A 21,434-nucleotide genomic window follows, 5' to 3' on the forward strand; every position below is an offset into this window, starting at 1 on the left:
AGGAAGAATCTTTCATATTGAGGGGGCAGCAGGTGGAGAATCTGCCCCCCACCCCCAGACAGAAACAAGCTTGGCTGGGCTTCCACAGTTCCTGAGGTCTCCAGCCACTCTTCAGCACCAAGGTTGTCACCACTGCACTGCTTCTGGTTGACCATTGGCTCTCGTGTCCATCATCTTGTGGTCCTGACCTAGCCTTCTTCTCTAAAGAAGTACTTTTGCATGCCCAACAAGATTCACACGGGAAGCACATTATGCTGTGGTGAGTCTATGTGTATTTCCCCTTTTTCTCCCCACCGAGATTTTTACAAAACTTCTGTATGCAAACAGGTATTTTTATTTGTTTCACTTGAGTCGCTTTTGCATAATATAACAAGTCCATGATTTCACATGTACAGTAATTCATAGAAAGTGATAGTCATCTTGCTTAGACACCTTAGTTCTCAAAACTAGCTTGCTAAATATAGTACCTTCTCAGCCCCATATAAGGTGGCATAAAAAAAAGAAAAAATAAAGGTCAAAGTTTCCCCACCCACGAATTTGGTTATAAAAACAGCAAAGCAGGGTTTTTCTGAACTTGAATCAGTAAATTTTTAATTTAAATAGTATCCTGTTTTGACAAAGTGCTAAACCACAGAAGTCTCAGAAAGACACTGTTAAGCTTGTGTCAATACCTGCTGGCATCTCTCAACAGGAAGCTTGGGATGGCTTTTGTTGTCATTGTGTGATACACCAACAAGGAATGTGTGCCCTTATTTGCTGCATCCGGGAAATGGTCAGAAGTGCTCTGGTGCGGCTCGAACCTGTTGACATTAATCTGTTGCATAACCCTTTGCCAGACAAAAACCCGTATTGTTTCTTGTGTTCAGTTAATCACCATTATATTCGGGGCTTTGGGAAGCGTGCTTCCTGAGCAAGGCACAATACAGTGTCACACAAACTCTCTTCCCTGACCCACCCAGCGGAGCCCTGAGCCTGCAAACCTTGCCCACCTTGGTCTTGGCATCGCATTACTTGTACGGTTCAGCTTTGCGGGGCCTGCACAGTTCTTGAAAGGCTTGGACGCTCCCTAAGAAATCCAAGATACTAGAAGAGCTCTTTGTCGGAATTCATTCCCAGCTCTCTTTCAGTTTGTTGCATGTTGAAGACTTCAGTTACATTTTACTGTAAAGGTGACTGCATTTTTCTTATGGGGCCTTCAGGGTAAACAGCCGTTTCGTTTCCACCTGTGAACACACATGTAGCTTGTGTTGGGGTAGGGTGTGTGGTGCTTCCGAAGTCATTATTTTTCTGTAATGTTTATGCTCCGTGGTTGTGCATATATCAATTCTATGCCCCAGTGCCGGATGGAGAGGTAGCCTGTGATTCCAGCTGAATGTGTTCCAGTTGAAAGTAGGCCGGAGTGGAAGCAAGGGATGGATCAAGCAAATAGCTTTTAATTTTACATCAGTTGGTTTTCTACTTTGCTCTGGGGCAGAAGTTTGCAGCCCAGGGTTGCGGTAGATGTCACTCACGATTTGGAAGAGAGGCATTCTTGGAAAGTGTCTGGCAAGACAGAACTCAGGTTTTCAATCCCTGACTCTGTGGGGAAGTTGGAGGTGGCTTCTCCTACTTCTCCTGCAGTCTACAGATTGCAGCCCTTATCTCCTAGCTGGAGATGCTGGAGATTAGAAAAGGCGACAACGATTCTAGATTCTTCAAGGATAAAATTAGCATGACATTTATTAACTGTGTCCCACACACACTCTTTTTTTCTAAATAAATTGCATAATAATGACATTGGTAGATTATGTTGTCACATGAAGAATTAGAAGATTCCCTTTCAGGCAAGGCTCACAAATCTCTTCAATATGGAATTAACTGACAATCCTCCGTGGGTAATCTACCACTGCTGACGCACAGCCAGAGAGGGCAGAGACTTCTTTTTGTCCCCTGCCCAAGGACAAACAATGGGAGAGGCCAACTGCCAACATGAGATGCAATTTCAGGTTTAAAGCTACACATAATACAGTTATGAAAGATTTCAATCTGATGTTTTAGTTCAGATTTTAGAATTGTTGGCCCTGCAGTCAAAAGAATTAGCCTGGCTTTAAAAGAGGCACAGGGGACCATGTCTGTTTCCCGACCTGCCACTGTTACCTTGGGCAAGATCTTTAACCTTTTCACTTTTGTTTGTTTCTATGAAGTGGCTACAAATAATAGCCACCTGAGAAGCTGAAGGTAAGGACCATTTGAAAACTGGCACATAAGGCATCCAGCCTGAGACACCCAGCATGTGACATGCACTTAACCAAAGATGCTAATAATTTTATGATGGACTTGTTTATGATGACTTTAAGACACCAGATTATTATTAATGTCGTTAGTAAAAATCCTAAGCCATAGGACCTCATTCATTTTTGGCTAGCATTTCATAGTAATAGGAGAATAACTGAAATTCTGAATGCCACATATTAATAAGGTTAAATGAAAAAGCTAATTAAGGTTAAATGAAAAAGTTAAATGGGAGAAAAAAAGTAGCTCCAAGGCGTTGATGAGCTGGACAGAAAGATCATTGAATGAAATAAATAAACCACTAATAGAGAACAACTATTTTATGCCCAAACAATGATTAATTTTTTGAATTTTTTTAAAAAAATCATTTTATAAAGGAGAGATTAAAGCCTTTTAGAATTAACATTATTTAAGGGGAGGTTAATCTGTAAAAACCTATCCTGTTAATATGGCCCGGTCTCAGTAACTGACTGCAAACAATATAACTTACACACTGGACATTTTGAAATGTGCCACCATGAAGACAGAATGTATGTCCCTATATTACAGTCCTCAGTCGGTTTCCACTGGGGACTGGTTCCAAGACCCCTTGAATACCAAAGTCTGAGGGTGTTCAAGTCCCTTATGTAAGATGGTGTAGTGCTGGCACATAACCTACACACATCCTCCCATGTACTTGATTGATTGATTGATTGATTGATAGGGTTTTTTTTTAACATCTTTATTGGAGTATAAATGCTTTACAATGTTGCGTTAGTTTCTACAACAAAGTAAATCAGCTATATAATCATTTGTAGATCACTTGTAATACCTAATACAGTGTAAATGCCACGTAACTAGTTTCCTGTTTGCGGCAAATTCAAGTTTTGCTTGTTTGAAACTTGCTGGAATTTTTTTTTTTTCCTGAGTATTTTCAATTGGCGGTTGGTTGAATCTGAAGATAAGAAGCCCACGGATAAGGAGGGCCAACTGTAAGTGGATGAAATAAAATAGTTGCTAACAGATTTTGTAAATCATTTATTGCCAGACTCTATGAAAGTATGATTGTCATAGTTTGGCCCATTGGACCTAGAAAAAAAGAGAAACTTTAATGTCGAATTCAAGAGTGAGGAGTTAGTGCAGGGTTTGTGGGAAAGGACAGTAAAAGAATTTTGAGTGAAAACCCATTGGACCACGAAGTCTTAATTATACTTTCATCATGAGACCTTGAGGGGTGGATTTCTTTGTGTGTGTGTGTTTTTTTTTAAGACGGTGAAATATCTTGAAGAAATTCCCAGGGCTTATGTGAGTACAAGACATTTTGTTGATTTTTAAAGTGAAGTTGCAGGCCCACCTGATGAGAGACTTGTAAATTTGGGTGACTGAAAGAAAAATGCACATATGGTGAATTGAAACTTAGTGATTGATCCGTGGCTGGGACAGTTTGAGTATACTTGGGGTTGACTTGGGGAATCCCTCCCAGAATGGCATCACATGAACCAAGATTTGTTACTGCCATCATGTGCTTTATAATTTGGTGTTTCCCTCTTGCTATGCTTTTCAAGGTTGATTGAATGTATTAATATAACTACTTCCTAGTCTCCCTGTGGAAAGAGGTACCTGTATTAGTCAGATGCAAATGTCACAACCCAACTTAGACTGGTTGGTAATGGGGGAAAGTCTGTTGGCCCACAGAACTTGAAAGTTCAAGGGTTAGCCTGGCCTCAGACACAGCTGGGACTGGGCAATCAAATCATGTTATCAGGACTTAGTCTAGCTCCATTTTTTGTTCTGCTTTCTTTTTGTGTTGGCTTCATTCTTTGTCAGATTTTCCCTTTGCTGAGCAAGATGGCTCCTGGGAGCCCCAGACTGACACATTTACAGTTTAGCAACTCTGGCAAAAAATCAGTGTCTCTTGCCCAGTAATTCCAAAAAAAATCTCTGAATTGACTGAGTGACTTGAGTCATCTGTGTATGAACCAATCACTGTGGTCAAGGGGTTGGGAATATGCTGATTGGCTGGGACTGAGCCATGTGCCCACCTCCAGATTACCCTGGATAGATTGGCTCCATTAAAACCACATAGATCCAGAATCAACATGGGTAAGTTGTTGTACCTTAGTTGTCCTTTTCGAAGATGGTGGAGTGGATGCTGCATAGACGTTTTACCCCACATCATCTTAAAGAGGGTGAGGCATACCATATTGTTACTTTCAGCCAGTCAGCAAGTTTAGTGGAAAAATCACTTCCTTAAAAGTTAGGTAACTTGACATTCAGTCCCAACCCTGTGACAAACTGCTCATAAAGCTTGGGAGAGCTGTGTAAATTAATTTACTAGGGCTCAGTTTCCTCATCAGAAACCAAAGACTTAGAATAGTTCCGCAAGTCCCTTTGTGCTGAAAAAAAAAAGTCTGCATTTCAAGCTTAGAATTCATATTTATCATGGTTTTCATATTATGCTTGTCTCATAATATGTTCTACACTCTCAGCGTTGTCTGATAGAATTTTCTACAGTGATGGAAATATTCTACATCTTTGCCGTCCATTATGGCAGTTTCTAACCTTATTGGCTATTAGGTACCTCACATGTGGCTGGTATGACTGAGAAACTGAATTTCTTATTTTATTTTATTTTAATTGATTTAAGCAAATAGCCACATGTGACTAGTGTCTCCTCTAGATTAATGGTCAAGTAGAGTTATGTGAATTTTAGACACAAGTAGAAGTTGACTTGACCTTCCGTGCCTTTGGTAATTAAGTTTATTTTTCATTCATAATTTGTAGTTAAAATAAAAAGTACTGGTCATTCCAACAAATACAGAAAGACTGTTGTCCCCCAACCAAAAAAGAGTGTTGTGTTGGAGGTTGATTATTCTAATTTTTGTGCTTCCTCATATACCTCCCCTGCCAGGTGGTATGAGACAATGGAACGAATGCTTAATTAGCAGTCAGAAGTTTTGGGTTCTGGTGTCGGTTCTGCCGGTAACTACTTAGATGTATGACCTTTGGCTAGTCATTTTTCCTACCTGGGCATGAGTTTTCTCATCTGGAAAATGAGGGGGTGGGTTTAAAATGATCTCTCCATCTATTCCAGATCAAAGTTTCTATGATTCTGAGTCTTTTTCTTCGTTCTCATGGCCAGGATGGTGGCTGAGAGTTTCTCTTTGTGTAGTTGCTGAGTGTACTACGTCTGGGTGATGGAAACAACTAGGGAGATACCTTGGACCCTTGGATCCGAAAGAACCCTGAGGAAAGTCAAGGTGTGCTTCAGTATTGTTTAGTTTTCTAATCCAAGATAAATCTAGAAAATAAAGAACAGGTAGCATTTAGCAGTGCATACTTGATTCAAAAGTCAGTTTAGTCTGAAATGGCCTTGTTTTGCTACTTCCAGAGTTGAACGTGGAGGTCACGGTTTCAGAGAGGGTGTTTGTGAGATGGGCCAAAGTGAAGAATATTGAGTGAGGGAGAGAGGGGAAGGATTGTTAGCCGAAATGAGCTTGAGACGTTAGTTCATCAAGTAAAACCATAACTCCTACTGCTTGGTAAGCCTGAAGAAGGAAATTCAGATACGAGACATTCTTTGATACCCTGGGAAGTTAGGGTTAAGGAAAGATGTTTGGAGTGACTTCATCTGTAGAAGGTTGGATTTTGAAGGAGGAGATGAATCACAAATGAAGAGAAAGAGGAAGGAAAGAACATTGGCCAGATTTGCAGGAGCAGGTAGGAGGATGTGAAGTGTTCCAAAGGACAGTGTGGTAGGATGTGTCAAACCAGTACAGAGGGAGAGAGGCATCAGCTGGGGCTGAATAGAGACAAGATGCTTATTTGGTGATTTAATTTTGATGTTTGGTAATGACATAGGCTAATTGTGTTGTTATCGTGTGATAAGGTGGCAGGGTTAAAACATGTATTGATGCGGTCATGCTGGTGAATTCCCATTGAAAATAAAAGCTCCTATACCCTGTCTCCATAGGATCGTTCAGACACGGTTGCATCTTGTAGCTTTATTTTTATTTTTTAACTGGCTATCTTTATGTATGGGAACAGTCATCTCCAGAGATTCATTTTCATTTCAAAAAACTTCTAAAGGTGTTAATTGCATTTTTCAAAACTCTTATGTAATTATTTAAAATTATTCCACCGGCACCATAAATCAGAACTTTTCCCATTATATCGCCAAGGAACATTTATGACCTGTTTAGACACTTTTGATTTATAGGTTTAGGAAACAAGAATATAGAAAGCATTGCCAAGTCTTAATTTGGAAATTTCTTTAGCCACGTCTGTTTCTGGAGAAAAGAGGAAAAGAAAGCTGGTGGGAGAGGTGATTGGAAGCTATGGCCTCACACACACCAGTGAGACGTGAGAAAAAGAGGCACAAGACCCAGTTTGGAGGACCTGCTCTGAAATGAGCAATTAGGGTGTCTTTCACGAGTTGTTTAATCTTTCCAGGCGTTATTTTTAAATGCTGGTTCCAGGTAACAGTGCTTACTGAGTGAGTTATTTAACTTTCTTGACCTCAGTTTCCCCATCTGTTAAATGTAGATTAATCATCATCTGGATTGTGGCACAGATTAAATAAGTTTGTTGATTTCTGCATTGAGAAACATTTGTCTTTGAAGCACGTACTAAGATGCAGGCAGCGTGTTAGGTGTCATGTGAAGGTGACAGGAGGGGTCAACACTGACACTGCGCCTGACATCGCCTGGTGCTTTCAGTCTGGAGTAGGCTGATACCACAGATAAATGCGAATGACCCCTGGTGTGAAACTGTTCTTGGTAATTGTCAAATAGTTACGGTAGCAACTCCAGTTTAGATGTTATGAAACGCTGGACTGCACACATTTAGAAAACTGATCACAATACATCTGAAATCGCACGATTCTAGGCATTTAGCGATGACAAAAGTTGCATGTGGAAGAAGGTGAAGGAAGAGTTAATATTCTGAGCTGAAGAATCACGATTTTTTTTTTTAAGCCTCAGCAGGTTGAAATTCTGGATCAAAATGAAAAAGATCTTTCATGGGAATAAATGCACAGCCCATACCCTTGCCCAAGTGCAGAGTAAAGAGCTCTGACTTACCAGTGGTTCAGGTGATAGTTAGGGGATGATTGTAAAACCAGTAGGAGCCAATTGTGCCCTACTGAGAGGCGGGGGCCCCGAGGACCCTAGGCTGCATTAATAGCGTAATGAAGAATTGAGGCTCTGTCTTCCTAGGGGGACAGGTGACACTTGGCCTGCTGTGCTTATTTCTGGATGCTACGTTTGAAGGGGGTAGGGGCACACCCGAGCGGGAGGCCTTGTACGTGACCTGTCAAAAGCTGTCCTGGGGACTTCCCTGGTGGCGCAGTGGTTAAGACTCCAAGCTCCCAATGCAGGGGGCCCGGGTTCGATCCCTGGCCAGGGAACTAGATCCCACATGCGTGCCACAACTAAGGAGATGGGGAGCCATAACTAAGGAGCTCGCCGGCCGCAACTAAGACCTGGTGCAACCAAATAAATAAAAAAATATATTTAATTTAAAAAAAAAAAAAAAGCTGTCCTGATCTCTGAAACAAAACCAGGTCTTGTTTGGTACTTTAAGGAGAAGGACAAAACCAAGACCGTGTGAGGCCCTGGTAGGAAGGGGCACAACCACTATGGTGCGGGGTTACATTGGACCATCCCTTGGGATTAACTTGGTCCCTCAGTGGGCAGTTCCCAGAACCCAGCTGACCAAAGAGAAGTAAGGTCTTGCCAGCACTGGGTGTTCAGCCACTATCTGTGGCTGTTCTGTGGCCCTGATGAAGTGTGGGCTGTGGCCGTTCTCTAGGTTTTTTCCTGCGTCAGGCAAGAGCCTCCGGAAGCAGCGCCAAGTGAAGTAGAGATGCCTCGAGCAATGAACATCCTTTTTCAGGGTGTCTGGTGTTGGCAGCAGCTCAGGAAATTGCTTTTCCCGCCCTTCCAGCCTTATCTCCATTCAGGATTCTTTTCATTTGACGAAATTAGCAAGACAAATGAAAGACGGATGATTTTTTTTTTAAAAATCTGGATCGCCGTCGACCTGCAGTAGGTACAGGACTACTGCACGTATTGGACTTGTATTGCACTTAGTGACTTGAGTTTATTCACAGCTATAAAATGTGAAGTGGTTCGTGTAATCCTTGAATCATCGTTAATATTCAATTTGTCTTTTTTAAACTTTCAGAGAAGCTGATTGATCATTGATTGCTCTATATAAGTCCTTTTTTTTTTTTTTTTGGCATGTGAGGTCACTCCATCACGAAATTGTCATCGACAAGATTTTAGCCCCTGACCTGGTGACATAGAGGTGCCTGTCTTGCCGTTGAATATGCATGGCACATATAGAGATGCTGTTATTTAACGTGCACGTAGTTACTTCTTCTTAGCCCCATACTACAAGTTGAGAAAGAAGAAAGAGTGTGGAATTTGTCTCTTGGAGCTTATAGTTTAGAAAACATATGCACATGAAACAAATAGAATGAGAGAAGGAAGGAACAGACGAACAAAGGAGAAAGAGAAAACATTAATTCGTTTGTTTACTCATTTGTTTATAAATTCATCAGATATTTGTTAAGGGGCTCTTATGTACCAGGCACTCTTTTTGGCATTTGGTGAGTGAATTACTAACTGATAGAACGTGGAAATGTCCAGCATAGACAGTAAATGCAGCAGCAGCTCAGGGAAGTGATGCCACCCCCAGAGTTAGCACCACGGGCGAGAAGATGCCTGAGTTGTAGAGTGGCCTCTTCCGCTGTCTTACATGTGTACGTGTGTTTGTTTTTCTGTCGAGGAGGATGATTTGCCTGATGGAGGAGTATATTTTGTTCAGACGCGGCTCCTTTCTCCTTTTCTGTAACATGCGATTTCACAGGTCTAGACAGGACTTGAGTTGTCCTTCCTGCACCCACTTAGTTCAAAGGGAACACCTGAATAAAAATGAGCGAGAACCACCTTCACCCCAGCACAGTGAGGCTCCCTTCGGAGAACGCGCACCAAGACCAGACCTCAAGGTGGAGGGACGGGAGCCTTGCCGCCCAGGGGGAGTGACGTGTCCAAGACCAATGGCGGTCTTGACTGTGCTGGTTTTCTTAGAGCTCTCTTTCCTTTCCTGAGGGCTTAGCGTACAAGACCTTAACATTTCATAAGTTTTGCCCCTGTATTAGATGTGGATTCTCTTCATGCTTTCATTCTATCTAAATGTATAATAAGATGTCCACATCTGATGCAGCGTTATTTAAACCCTTTGGTGACCAAAATATCTCATCCTTGAGTCTCTGCTCCTTAGCATCCATACTTTGGGTTCTGTGTCAGACTCACCCTCCAAAAACTCGCAGAGTCAAAATCTCTGGATCAGAAAGATCGGAATATACAGGTTTGAGAGCATGCCAGGATACGAATACAGAACATCACCCTCTGCAGACTTAGGGGAAAGTGTGTGTGTTTGGGGTGTGTGTGTTTGAGCCAGCTCAGGTCAAGGCTGGCAGAGATCATTGTTACATACTGGACATGATCTAGATGAAGAGCAGAGACCATGCCCTGAATGAGAAGAATGAGGAGAGGAAGAGATGAATGCATTTCTGAGATGAGAAATTTGGGTGAAATTGGGAGAAAGAAGAAAAACCCTTTGATCTCAAAGAAAGGGAGTTGTAGCAGGAATTATAATTGCCCCAGCCTTGTTAAACACCTTGCAGTTCCCCGGTGTTAATGGCTCATGCCGTCTCCCGTGTGAACATGTGTACACACTCTTCCCAGTAGCTGAAATATCCTTCCCCAGCCCTGCCTGCCCAACTACCTGGGACAGACCCATTATCCTTAAATACGCAGCATAATCCTTGTCTTATTCTAAAAGCCCCTTTATCCCCTCAGGCCAAGGAGAGAGCCCCTCTTCTCTGCCCTTTGCATGGGTGTCTCTCTCTTTTTTAATTCAGCAAATGATCAAATGATGGCTGATGCCATGCCATGCCCTCTGAGAACACGGAGAGAGTTCTGCTCCTTACCTTGGGTAATGAGGGTGTTGGAAACTTTGAAGGGGAGCTTAAAAGCAGCTCATTAGGTCAAAGGGCCCTGATTGTTTGGGTGTAAGCTGAGCCCTCGCTGGGGCCGTGGTGGCTGAGGTTCCACCAAGGGCTTTCCTTCCCAGAGACAGTGGTAGCAAAATATCATCAAAACATAGACTGGGGGGCTTCCCTGGTGGCGCAATGGTTGAGGGTCTGCCTGCCGATGCAGGGGACACAGGTTCGTGCCCCGGTCCGGGAAGATCCCACGTGCCGCGGAACGGCTGGGCCCGTGAGCCATGGCCGCTGAGCCTGCGCATCCGGAGCCTGTGCTCCGCAACGGGAGAGGCCACAATAGTGAGAGGCCCGCGTACCGCAAAAAAAAAAACAACAAACATAGACTGAGGGTTCCGTAAATTAGGTCTCACGTTGGCCAGCCTATATGTTCTCAGCGCTCAGGGCAGACCCCTCCATAGATTATCCCAGTGGGTCCTTGAGAATTCATTTAAGAAATCAGCAAACTCCTTCACACACCCAAGTGATGATGTGGCTGGTGGATCTGGCGAACCCCGGTGACCTGGAGCTTGAAGTGGGGCTGCCTCATGACCCTGGATTTAAAAAACAAAACAACCAAGTGCCTTCTTGCATTGTTAAGATTCATTGGATGAAAGGGCTACTACTACTTAGTTAAAGTTTGGAGTTAGGGTTGATACTAACACAACACAGAATTTTGGAGTTAGGGTTGATACCACGTCACAGAAAAATAAGAGGTCGACGAGAGTAAAAAAACAAAACAAAACAAGCATTTTGCCTTCTGGTACAGTATTTCATTATAGCAAAAGGAAAAGACTGAAGGAAAAGCAGTGTATAGTAACAATAAGAATGGTATTAGGAAACATTTAAGTGCTTCCCAGGCATTGACCCATTTTATCACATTTAATCCTTGGAACAACCCTCTGGGAAAAGTCCTGGGATTAGTTCCCTTCATAGATATAGAAACTGAGGCACTTAGAGACGAATAATGTACCAAAAGTACAGTCAGGAAGTGGTGCAGCCAGCATTAGAACCCATAGCAGTCTCTTTCCAGAGCTGTCATAGCAAAGTGTCTGGGTGCCTTTTATGATCAGGGACATAATAAGTCCCATCACCGTGACGTTCCATCTTTACATCTAAGATGCTATTGCCAGGAGAGCTCCAGCACCATCCAGGCTAGGGCTACTAGGACATTGCCTGGTGCCCAGCGATGTATTGGAAGAAGATGAAAAGTCTGTCTACCTGTTTGTCTGTGTGTCTGTCTCTTCTCAGTAATGGACATGGGAGTGTGAGGGGTTCCTTAATCAAGCAGAAGTAACTCAAGACAGTGCACGAGCCCTTGTTCCACTGCCTCTCCTCCCAGCCCGGTTGTGGCCACAGACAGATTCAGGGCCAATTTCACATTCACGTGGTGGGCCAGGGTTGTCACTGTGGATTCCTGTAAGAAGCAAAGAGGCTCTCAGAATTTTACCTTTGTCTTATTTCAGGTTCTATTCATGCTGACCAATCAGTGGCTCTTTGTCACATCCCTTTGCCAAGTGAGTAAAACTGGACCCGCCTCTTGGTTCCTCCAGACCTAGTTCTAGCCCCCAGCCTGGTCTCCAGCCTGGTCTCCAGCTTGGCGTATGGTACAAAAGCCTTGTTTCAGAGTCATTCAAGTCCCACTCCTCTCCTTACTAGCTGTGAGATACTGGATAAGTCATTTCAACTCTCAGAGCCTGTTTCTTCATCTGTTAAGCGGGCACAATAATGCCTCCTTCATAGGCTTGTTTTGAGGATTAAGAGATATTATGGAAAGTGCCAAACCCATCATGAGCTCCCGGTAAATATGTGCTGCATTTCTCAGCCATCCTGTTACCAGGCACCAGCCCTTCCTCCCGCTTTTTCCCTTTCTTTGGCAAACCCTGTTCCGAGGTCCTGGTACATACCTCCTGATTTGTAACCGGCAGGCTGTTTTCAGTACTCCCAACACCACCTCCTTGATCATGACTGGCTTTGGGCTTTGTTTTCTTAGCTCTTATCTCAAAGTCACCTGAGCTGAAACCAGGAAGCGAGAGGCTCCCTAAGGCAGGACTGAGCTCTGGCGGGGAGAATCACACCCCTCCTCTTTCATCCACCCGCCAGGTGACCTCAGACGAGTCTCCTTGCTGACATCGGAGAGGTTGCTGGGTGCTAGACACTTGTGACCAGGTGCTTGCCAGGCATCAGATCAAAGATGCACACCAGTGCTCTCAAATCAGGGAAACTGAGTTTAACGATTGACCCCCACACACACCTCAAAAGTAATAAAAGAAACTGCGAGGCAGATAATTGCTCCCATTTTACAGATGAGGAAATACAAACAAAATGAACTTTTGTGACTACCTAGTTTGCCGGTGAGTAGCAAAGATTGGATTCAAACCTGCGTCTCTCGCACTGCAAACTCCAGGTAACCTTCTCCACGTGCCACGGTATATATATATAATAGGATTCCTGTTTGGTAGGTTATCATGAGAAGGATGAGGGAGTATATGGCGGGGCTTTGCCACTTCAGAAGGCTGGCCAGAGGGAGGGACGATGGCTGTTGATGTTTTACACTGTGTGTGCCGAGCCGGGAAGATGTCAGGAGTAGCATGAGGTGGGGAGAAGAAGTTGGTGGGGCAGTGGGATGGTGAATGGATAAGAAAGGGTGTCAGAGGACAGTTCACCACAGAGCTCCCTGATTTCAAAGGCCTGGCCTGTTGGGTTGTGACATTACATAGATGTGTCCTGACCCATCTCAAAAATTGGACCTCACTGAATTTAATTAAGATCAATTAGACATTCCTCCTATTGTTCAAACACACAATACCTTATTTGTCTGAAAAGAACAAAGTTCTATATGACCTGAAAGCTTCCTGCTTCATCTATTGCTTTTCCTCAAGAGGGATGAAATGCCGTTTGAAACAATAAAAAATAAATAATTGGCCTGCAGGCTGGACTGTCTGCTTTTCTGTATGCATTTTCTTAAGACGAGAGTTATCAGATCTCAAAAGGAATCTAATATCTCTGTGATGCTATGCTTCCTTGCAAATTTCCCTTTTCATCCAGCCCAAACCTTACCTGTGGCTTCAACCTGAGATGGAAATGCCAGCCCCCACCAGTAGTTACCTGGCGCATAAAGCTTTCCTCTCTCCTTTCCGGTATGAAACAGCCAGAAGCAGGTGAATGGCTTGCGAGGTTGGACCAGAAATTGAGAACATTGTTTTGGTGGGAGCAGGCGTGATGGAAAGAGAGAGCTTTGATGGTTAAAGAAGAGGGAAAAAAATCACAAGGAAAAAGGGCGTAAATATGTTTGGAAGTCAGGTGATTTTAGCCTCCTCCTCTGAGACCCCCACTCAATTCACCAAGTCCTAAAGCATGTTAGTGACTTATTCAATGGAGCACAAGTTACTGATGTTTCACAGGGTTTATGACCTAGAGAGGATCAGAATAAGAGCTTTTGAGTTGTTTTCCAAAAAAGTTTTCCCTCCCTTTGTTCCCTGATATTCTGGTGACACAATAGTGCCTAAGATTCAAGAGTTCTCAAATCCTGTTTATATTTTTTAACTATATTCTTCGTAGTTTTATATATGGCATTAATTGTAAGCTAAAAAGCACCTAGAAATTAGTTCCTCTGCTAGGGTAAAATGTGTACCTGACACATAATAAGTAGTTCATAGTGATAGCTTTTGTTATTATTATTATTAAAGAAAATATGGAGAGTATCTTATCCGTCTTTCTCTTTGTTTAGGTGAAGTGTGGAGTCTCAGAGAGGTGAGGGGATGTGAGCACGATCACCCTGTTAGCTCATGACAATGTCATTGACAGACCCCGGTGTCCTATCTAATACTCCTACACCGTCTCAGGGTTAAACTGAGCACTTGAGGCCACTTTGGACTAGAAAAGATCTGCCTATCTGTTGATGGACCTGTTGGGAGACTCCCAATTTGGAATTGTTTGCGAAACTACCTGAGCTTTCAAAGAGTGGGAAGTGGACGCTGAGGGTTGTGGACCTTAAGGTCCTGCTTCAGATTCGGTCCCTGAGTCCGTACACCTTTCCTCTCTTCCCAGCCTCCCTCTTCCATCCCCTGTCCCCTGCCAAGAACTGGCCTCATCACTTTTCTGTAGGAAAGAAGACCAAATCTTTGGATTTTTCTATGGTCTCTTTTCAAGGCAGAGGTGTCTCTCTGTGTGTGTGTGTGTGTGTGTATGTGTGTGTGTGTGTGTGTGTATGTGTGTGTGTAATCGGTTACTGTTAAGGAAAGAAAAGCCATAGAGAGCTCTAGGGCCCCAGAAAGGGTTTTCAATGTCGCAATTTCTATGCCACACAGCGTGGAAGGCAATTATCTTTGGAGGGGATTCCGCAGCCCTGCACGGGCTTCCCTGGTGTAAGATTTATTGTCAGCTGGATTGCGTGTTCGTTATAAGAGCATTTGCTCGGCATCTAAAGCGCTGTCAAGAGTGCTACTTCCTGAATGTTTCCGAGGTTGCAACTGCTAAGCTTCACTTTCCCATCTTGGAGATACATTTTTGAAATGGGATGCAGGGATTTGTAAGGCCTCGTGCTTCCCATTGACGCTGACAGGAGCTGCCTCGTTCAAACCTTGCTTGCTGCCGCGGAAATTCACCAGCTGATGCCCAGAGCCCTCCTCCCTACCCGCCTGGCTCGCACACCAGGGCACCTGTCGTGGGGAGCGAGCCTGGCAGCGTGTCCCGCTGTTTGGGGGGGACTCATGCCAGCTCATCAATCTCCGAGTTCACTGTTGTCTTACTTAAACAAAGGATAGACGAAAGCTCTTCTTTTCCTCTTTTTTTTTTATCCCTCTTCCTTTTATATGGATCTTATGAATGCCTGAGGAAAACTTGAGCCGCGAGCCAGCTAAATATACTGTATCATGAAACCTTAGGGACCACTGAAATGGGAACAGTGGCCCTTTACTGCTAAGAAGGTGTTTTATTGAAAATGTACCGACATACTTCTCCCCGGAGAGGGAGCAAAGGAGAAGGCAAGGTGCCCAGCAGTAATACAGGTTGTTCTCTTAGGTGAGCTAAAATACAGAGTTCGGCACTCCTGTGCTCTGAGCCAGCCGGCAGTAGAGTAGACGGATGTGCATTTTTACATTAAAAGTGCCATATTTCACCCTCGGCATCTCCTCCCACCCCCCACCCCCACCCCCACCCCCGTTTTTTTTAAGTGTCTTAATTTATATATTCCAGTTAATAGTTCATTACATGGCCTTTCTCTCTCCAGCTTTTGAAAGTTATCTTTGGACTAAGTTGAGGTAGTCGAAATGTCCTAGTCCTGGCAGGCTTACCAGCAGAGGGCAGGCGTAAAGAACGTTTTGACATGAGGGTGTGTCAGCCTAGGGTCACAGGAGGGTGGCGTGGGCCGGGAGGGAGACTGGTGAGCATTGTTCGGAGGGCAGGATGGAACACGCTCCCTCTGCCTCTGCGCAGGCCTGCTGCGCACCTCGGGTCACCCGAAAAACTAACTTTCCTGCCTAAAGGTGGCCAGTGCCTTAAAATGATACTCAGTGATTTCTACATAATTAAACATTAAAAAAAAATTCAAATGTCATCTCATCACCCAAGAGCCATTTTTTCTTTTCCCCTTCAGTGACCCAGTTCTGCTTGTGCCTAAAATCGAGAGTTTGCACATGGGTGTGTTGTCAGCACTGTCACTCTTCGGGGTGGCGGGGTGGTGGTGGTGAATAAGGCCTCGTGCTTAATGGTGATAGTGATTCTTTCTTCCTGATACCTGAAGGGAAGAGCTCTTTGGGAAATGACCTCCTGCCCTAAAACATGTCCCTTTTTGAGGCTTTTGTGCACCTCGGTGTAATCTGTTCTAACCTTATGGTAGAAGCAATCCAGTAATACATTGTACATTATATTAAAATGAGATTATGGTTCGAGCATAAATGAGAGAGAGTAATTTGTTACTGTCAATCAGATGCAGAGTTTGGAATGGATGTTGCCATTTTTCTTTCCCAGACAAGATTTTGTTTACCGGTGACATTCTATGAATATCTTTACATTTCGAGTGAGGGACTTTTTTTTTTTTTTTTTTTTTGGAGAGAGTGGTAAATGTTTTCCATACCTTCTGTACCCATCATATTCATAAGTCACCTGAATGTTGACACGTCACAGTGTGTATCTAGAAAATTAACCAGGAGCAATCGCATTATAAGATGTTGCATCAAATGAAGATGCTGATGACAGTTTGGAGGGTGTCACAGGAAGAAATGTAAACTCCTTCGCAAGAGTGAGAACTTGCAGTCTTTTCCCTTGGCTGAGCGGGAGCGAAAGAAAAGCAACGTAATTGCCTTCATTGTCCACAGACATAACAGCGACATAAACAATAGCAATCTGGAGCTAACTGCCTTAGCTCCCTGTAGATGGATGATGTATTAATTTATATTTTTAAGTAAAAGCCCCACTTAAATCAAGAAGGAACAGCAGGTCCTTGGAGACAAGTGCCCAAATGTCCGGAATCGGGCATGTCTGTTGCAGTTTAGTCTCTCTAATTGGCTGCTGGTTGGCGGTCTTTGGAGACATGAGAAATAACTAAAGCAGGGCTCCTTCTGGAGAGACTCGCTTCCCTGGGCAGGTCATCAAGCCCACTTCTGGGGCGAGGGGCCTAAATTCTGTAGTCCTGCCCTTTCAGTGTGTTCTCTAGCAACAGGGTCAGTTGGTTGAATCTCTTTAAGTTCTGTCGTTTCAGACAGAATATGTTCTGGGTACTCCACGAAACGAATGGTTAAAAAGAAAGGAAATAAGTGTTCAAGGGAGGGCTGTTTGGAAGAAGATGGGGAATTGAATTAAGATTTTGGCCCCTTGAAATTCCCTGGCGGTCCAGTGGTCAGGACTCCACGCTTCCACCGCAGGGGGCACGCGTCCAATCCCTGGTCGGGGAACTAAGATCCTGCATGCTGCACAGCACGGCCAGAAAAAAAAAAAAAAAAAGAAAGAAAAAGATTTTGGTCCTCATGAGCAAGTTGATTCTTTTCAACCCATCAAACTGTTCATCCCTTGGTAGAGATAACTGACTTTATCTGGGGAGGTGTCTCGCTCTCAGTGTTGCTTAGAAATATGCGAGCCAGTGCCCATTTACATGTCCTTTTTCTGGTGATTGCCAAGCAGCTCCGGCTGGAGCCGAGGACCACGTGGGCCCAGCACCGTGGCTGGTGTCCCCTCCTTGGCCGTGCCATCCATCAAAGTGTGGGAATAACGTCCCGACAAGATGCTCCTTCTGACTCTGCGTTGAATACATCTTCTCTACATTCTCAGCTCTGAATGGGCAGTAAAACCTTTCACTTTCTTCTGCGTTCAAGGCTAGGGCTCAGCAGAACCAAATAAAATACATGATTTGAGTCCCAGGTGTGTTACTTGGTGGTTAGAGTTTGGTGTGGGATCATAGTAATCTGTTCTTAAGTACACAGCCAGCTGCACAATGGACTCATTTAGCAACTGACAGGTTTCTTAATATGTGGTGTTTGAACAAGGGCTGTATCTGTTGTGGGTGTTAGGATGTGGGCATCAAAAATATTTTTCAGTAGGGTATTTAGCATTTCCTTCACTCTTCCTTAAACATTAGCCCCCCCCCCCCAGGTATTCATTTTATATTATCATGGCCTCTCTTTTTCTGGAACTATTCAGTGTCTTGTTTCCCCTTGTGGCCCGTGGAGCTGGGTGTGTTTGATTCTTAGACAGGGAAAAGAAAAAAAAATCATTTTGCCTTTCTAAACTTCAGCTTCCTCCTCTGTAAAATGGGGATTGCAATTTCTGTTCACATTGTGACAACTAAATGAACCCCTGTGGCTGAGTAACCCATTCTAAAGCCTGCCCCTCAATCCAGATTTTTCTAAAGCTCCCGCAATCTAGATGTCTAAATGCTGCTGCTTTTATTTTTATTTTATTTTATTTTTTTGCCTTTCCAACCCAGCCTTTCCAAAATGACCTGGCACTCATAGAACAAATGGCATCAACTAAGTCTTCTAAATCACGGCGCCTTTTAACATTTATATTGTATTCCAGCCATTGAAAGTTCCAGTTCTCACTGAATTCCAGGCACAGGGCAGGTAGACAGGACCACATGGAAAGGGATCTTTTTTTTTTTTTCAAGTTTTTTGTTTTCAAAATATTTATTTATTTGGCTGCGCCAGGTCTTAGTCGAGGCAGGCGGGATCTTCGTCGCGGCATGCAAACTCTTAGTTGCGGCCTGTAGGATCTAGTTCCCTGGCCAGGGATTGAGCCTGGGCCCCCTGCCTTGGGAGCGTTAACCAAAATGGCCTGGGCATATAAAACTTATCCAGGTTTATCTCTGATGGTATATTTCCTTGCCTAGAAGTAGCCTCTGAGTCACCCTGTCATGTTTGGAGAGAGGGTGGGAAGGGCTCCAGGTGGCCTCTGCTTTTGCTAAGCTACTTTGTCACCTCCCCCTTTATCCAAACCATTAGTCCTCAAAACACCACCTCCCCAAGGGGCCTTCCCAGCCCTCTCCTGATCCACTCATCTCCCCCTGCTCTGTGGTCTTACGGTGTTTCATGCCACCACCATGCAATTTAGTATTTGTGTAACCACCGCATTGCATCACTCTCTAATTATTTTGTGTGAGGCTGGACTCCACAGCTGGGTCACAAGCTTCTGTAATGTTTGTTGTTTGCTTGTTTGTTTGGATGCTCCCGGGAGACAATTAGCTTACAAACGCAGACCTGCAAAGGAGGTAGGCCAACCTGTAAAAGCATGCTTGAGTTTTATGGATGCCTCTGAAAGAATTTGTCTTTAAAAAAAAAAAAGAATTGCTCCTTTAAAGGGCACCCTGATGTTGTTCACAGACGTTAAATCTCTAATGAATTTTAATACCTTTGAAAAAAAATCGCATGTGGATTTTGAAATGAACATTGCTCCTCTCTCACTGTGCCTTGGTTGGAGAGAACTTCCTATATTTTTATTTCCTGTCTTTGGGGCCCTGCCAGCCCCTACGGAAGGAGGGCCTTGTCTCTTTAAGAGTCAGAACTCTACTGATTCATGGTACACTGGCAGATTTAAGGCCCCTCTCCCCAAAAAAGAATGCCCTTGGTTCTCTGTTGAATATTCATGAGAGGGTGGGGTCACATTTTTGTGACCCGAAAAACTTCCATTAATAAATTTGTTATCTGACACAAAAACACTTTAGGGTGGAGCTCGATCAGTGCTGCACTCATTTAACATCTGATCTTAAGTTGACAGTCAACTGGCGCTTTTGTCTCTTTTGCTGGCGGATTAATGGGGGAATTGTCTGCTCCCGAGCTGACCTGATTGAAATTCAGGCATTTGCTTGATCGGAAGTAGTATCAATATGCTTTCTGGTTTGTAGTAACCTGCGTTAACACCTCAAATGGAAAAATACTTTCAAGTAAAACTGAAATTAGTGGAGTAGGATTTGTGGCCTTTTTTTTTTTAATTGAGGGAAAATACGTAATCATTAATGTCACGACTACTTTTCCTCGAATATTTTTAAGAAAAATAATTTAAAAGTTAGAGTTTTGTTTGTTTGTTTTGTAAGTATAGGCCAAAAAGTTTTTCCCAAAATTGAACAAGGGTAAATTAGAGAGGTGATTCTAGATCTGCCGAAAATGACTAAATTAACCTGGCACCGAAATCGGGCCAGTTGAGCCCACCAAGTTTAGCATATTGGTGACTTTTTTTTTTTTTCTCCTCACACTGTACTCAGGTTTAAACAGCATTAAACAGCAGTGACTAATAGAGGTCATCTTCAAGTGCTCATTGAGAGTAGCCTGTGTTGATGTTGTTGTATAAATAAGAACGGAATTTAGAGAATTATTTCTTAGCGAAAGAGTGGCAGATGCTTGCTTCAGCAGCTGTCGTTCTAGAGGGCAAGGAGCTTCGTTCAGCAACGAGGTACGTTGGTTGTTATTTATTTCAACCCCCGTGTCGGGTTCGTTTTCCTCTGTGCGCACAAGCACACTCTGGCGAACCCGGCTCTTGGAAAGAAAAGGGGGGAAATAAAAGAGGCCAACGCTGGGTTAAACCAGGGACGTGAAGCGAAAGTTCTCCCGCAAAGGCCGTTTTCGAGGAAGTTCTCCTGCGCTGCCTTTGAGCCCCGCATCCCCTTCCGATTCTAAACAGTTGCTCCGAGCAGTCGGGGTGTGCGCCGGACGCGCCAGTTCCCCTGCGTTGCCGCTCGGGTTGCTCTGAAAGGCCGGGACAACTCTTTGTCCGTTTCCAAGAGGAAACAAACACAGCCACCCCACCAAAAAGCCCCGACCCGGCAGCCCCGGCCGGAGGGAGAGATGCGCGCCGCGCCCGGCTTCCCAGACGTCAGCCGGAGGCGGGTCAAAGGGTTAACAGCAATTAAGCGGAGTTGCTCCCGAAACAAAAGCCGGGTTTCAGCCGAGCGTGATTTCACCTGCCGCGCGGAGGGGGGCCGGGGGGCGCGGGCGCGGGGCGCGGGCCGCGGAGCCCATTGTGTGGGGCGCGGCGCGGCGCGGGGTGTTTAGAGGCGGGTTGTGATTGGTGGAGCAGGGCGGGGCGGGTGGGCGCGGCGCGGCGCGTCTTGTCAGCCCGCGAGCCGGAGCGCCCCTGCGCGCGTGCAGTCCGCCTGCACGCCGAGGCCGCCGGACCCCACGCCCGGCCCGCGCGGGCGCCCTGAGCCGGCTCCGCGCGCCTGGCGGCTACATGGAGAGTGTCAGGTTGGTCCCTGTGATTGATCTTTGCCGTTCTGCTCTCCTTCCCCGGGCTCCGCGGTGCCAGCTTCCTGGGGCCTCGCTGGGGAAGGCAGGAGCGCCCGAGGGTTTATAAGTTGAGTCTTTTGGAAAAAAAAAATAATAATAACCATCGCTGTTTACCAACTTGGGTGGGAGTTGCGCTCTGGAAGTGGAGGCGGGGGGAGGGAGTGCAGGGGTGGGAAGAAGCAGCTCCAGGCCTGTGGGTCCTGGAAGATAGAGATTCGCCCCCCCACCCCCGCCGCCGTTTCTCTCTTGCTCTCCCTTTTTAAAAATGTTCATGGGTGGGGTGTAGTTGAGAGTTGAAGGAAGTCCTGCTTGTGTTTTGCTTTCGCGCTCTCGCTCGCTCGCTCTTTTTTTTTTTTTTTTTTCGTTTGCGACTGGTTTTCTGCCGTTCTGGCCTTCAGGCAGCCACTTTGGTAAAGCCCTCG

The 21,434-nt window shown here is 44.7% G+C and overlaps 1 protein-coding gene across 10 annotated transcripts in view; it reads left to right on the top strand.

Moving 5' to 3' along the window:
• FOXP1 (forkhead box P1) overlaps positions 1-21,434 on the top strand; it is a 595,227-nt gene that overhangs the window by 468,205 nt on the left and 105,588 nt on the right. The window contains exon 1 of one of the 10 annotated variants that reach the window (XM_082637133.1): positions 20,864-20,970. The exons of the other annotated variants lie outside the window; for them this stretch is intronic. The gene's annotated coding sequence lies outside the window, so the exon portion shown is untranslated. Of the gene's footprint in view, positions 1-20,863; positions 20,971-21,434 lie in introns of those variants that run through there. 10 annotated transcript variants of the gene reach the window in all.

Source organism: Mesoplodon mirus (assembly GCF_964341445.2).
Source record: "Mesoplodon mirus genome assembly, chromosome: 12".
Classification (NCBI taxonomy): domain Eukaryota; kingdom Metazoa; phylum Chordata; class Mammalia; order Artiodactyla; family Ziphiidae; genus Mesoplodon; species Mesoplodon mirus.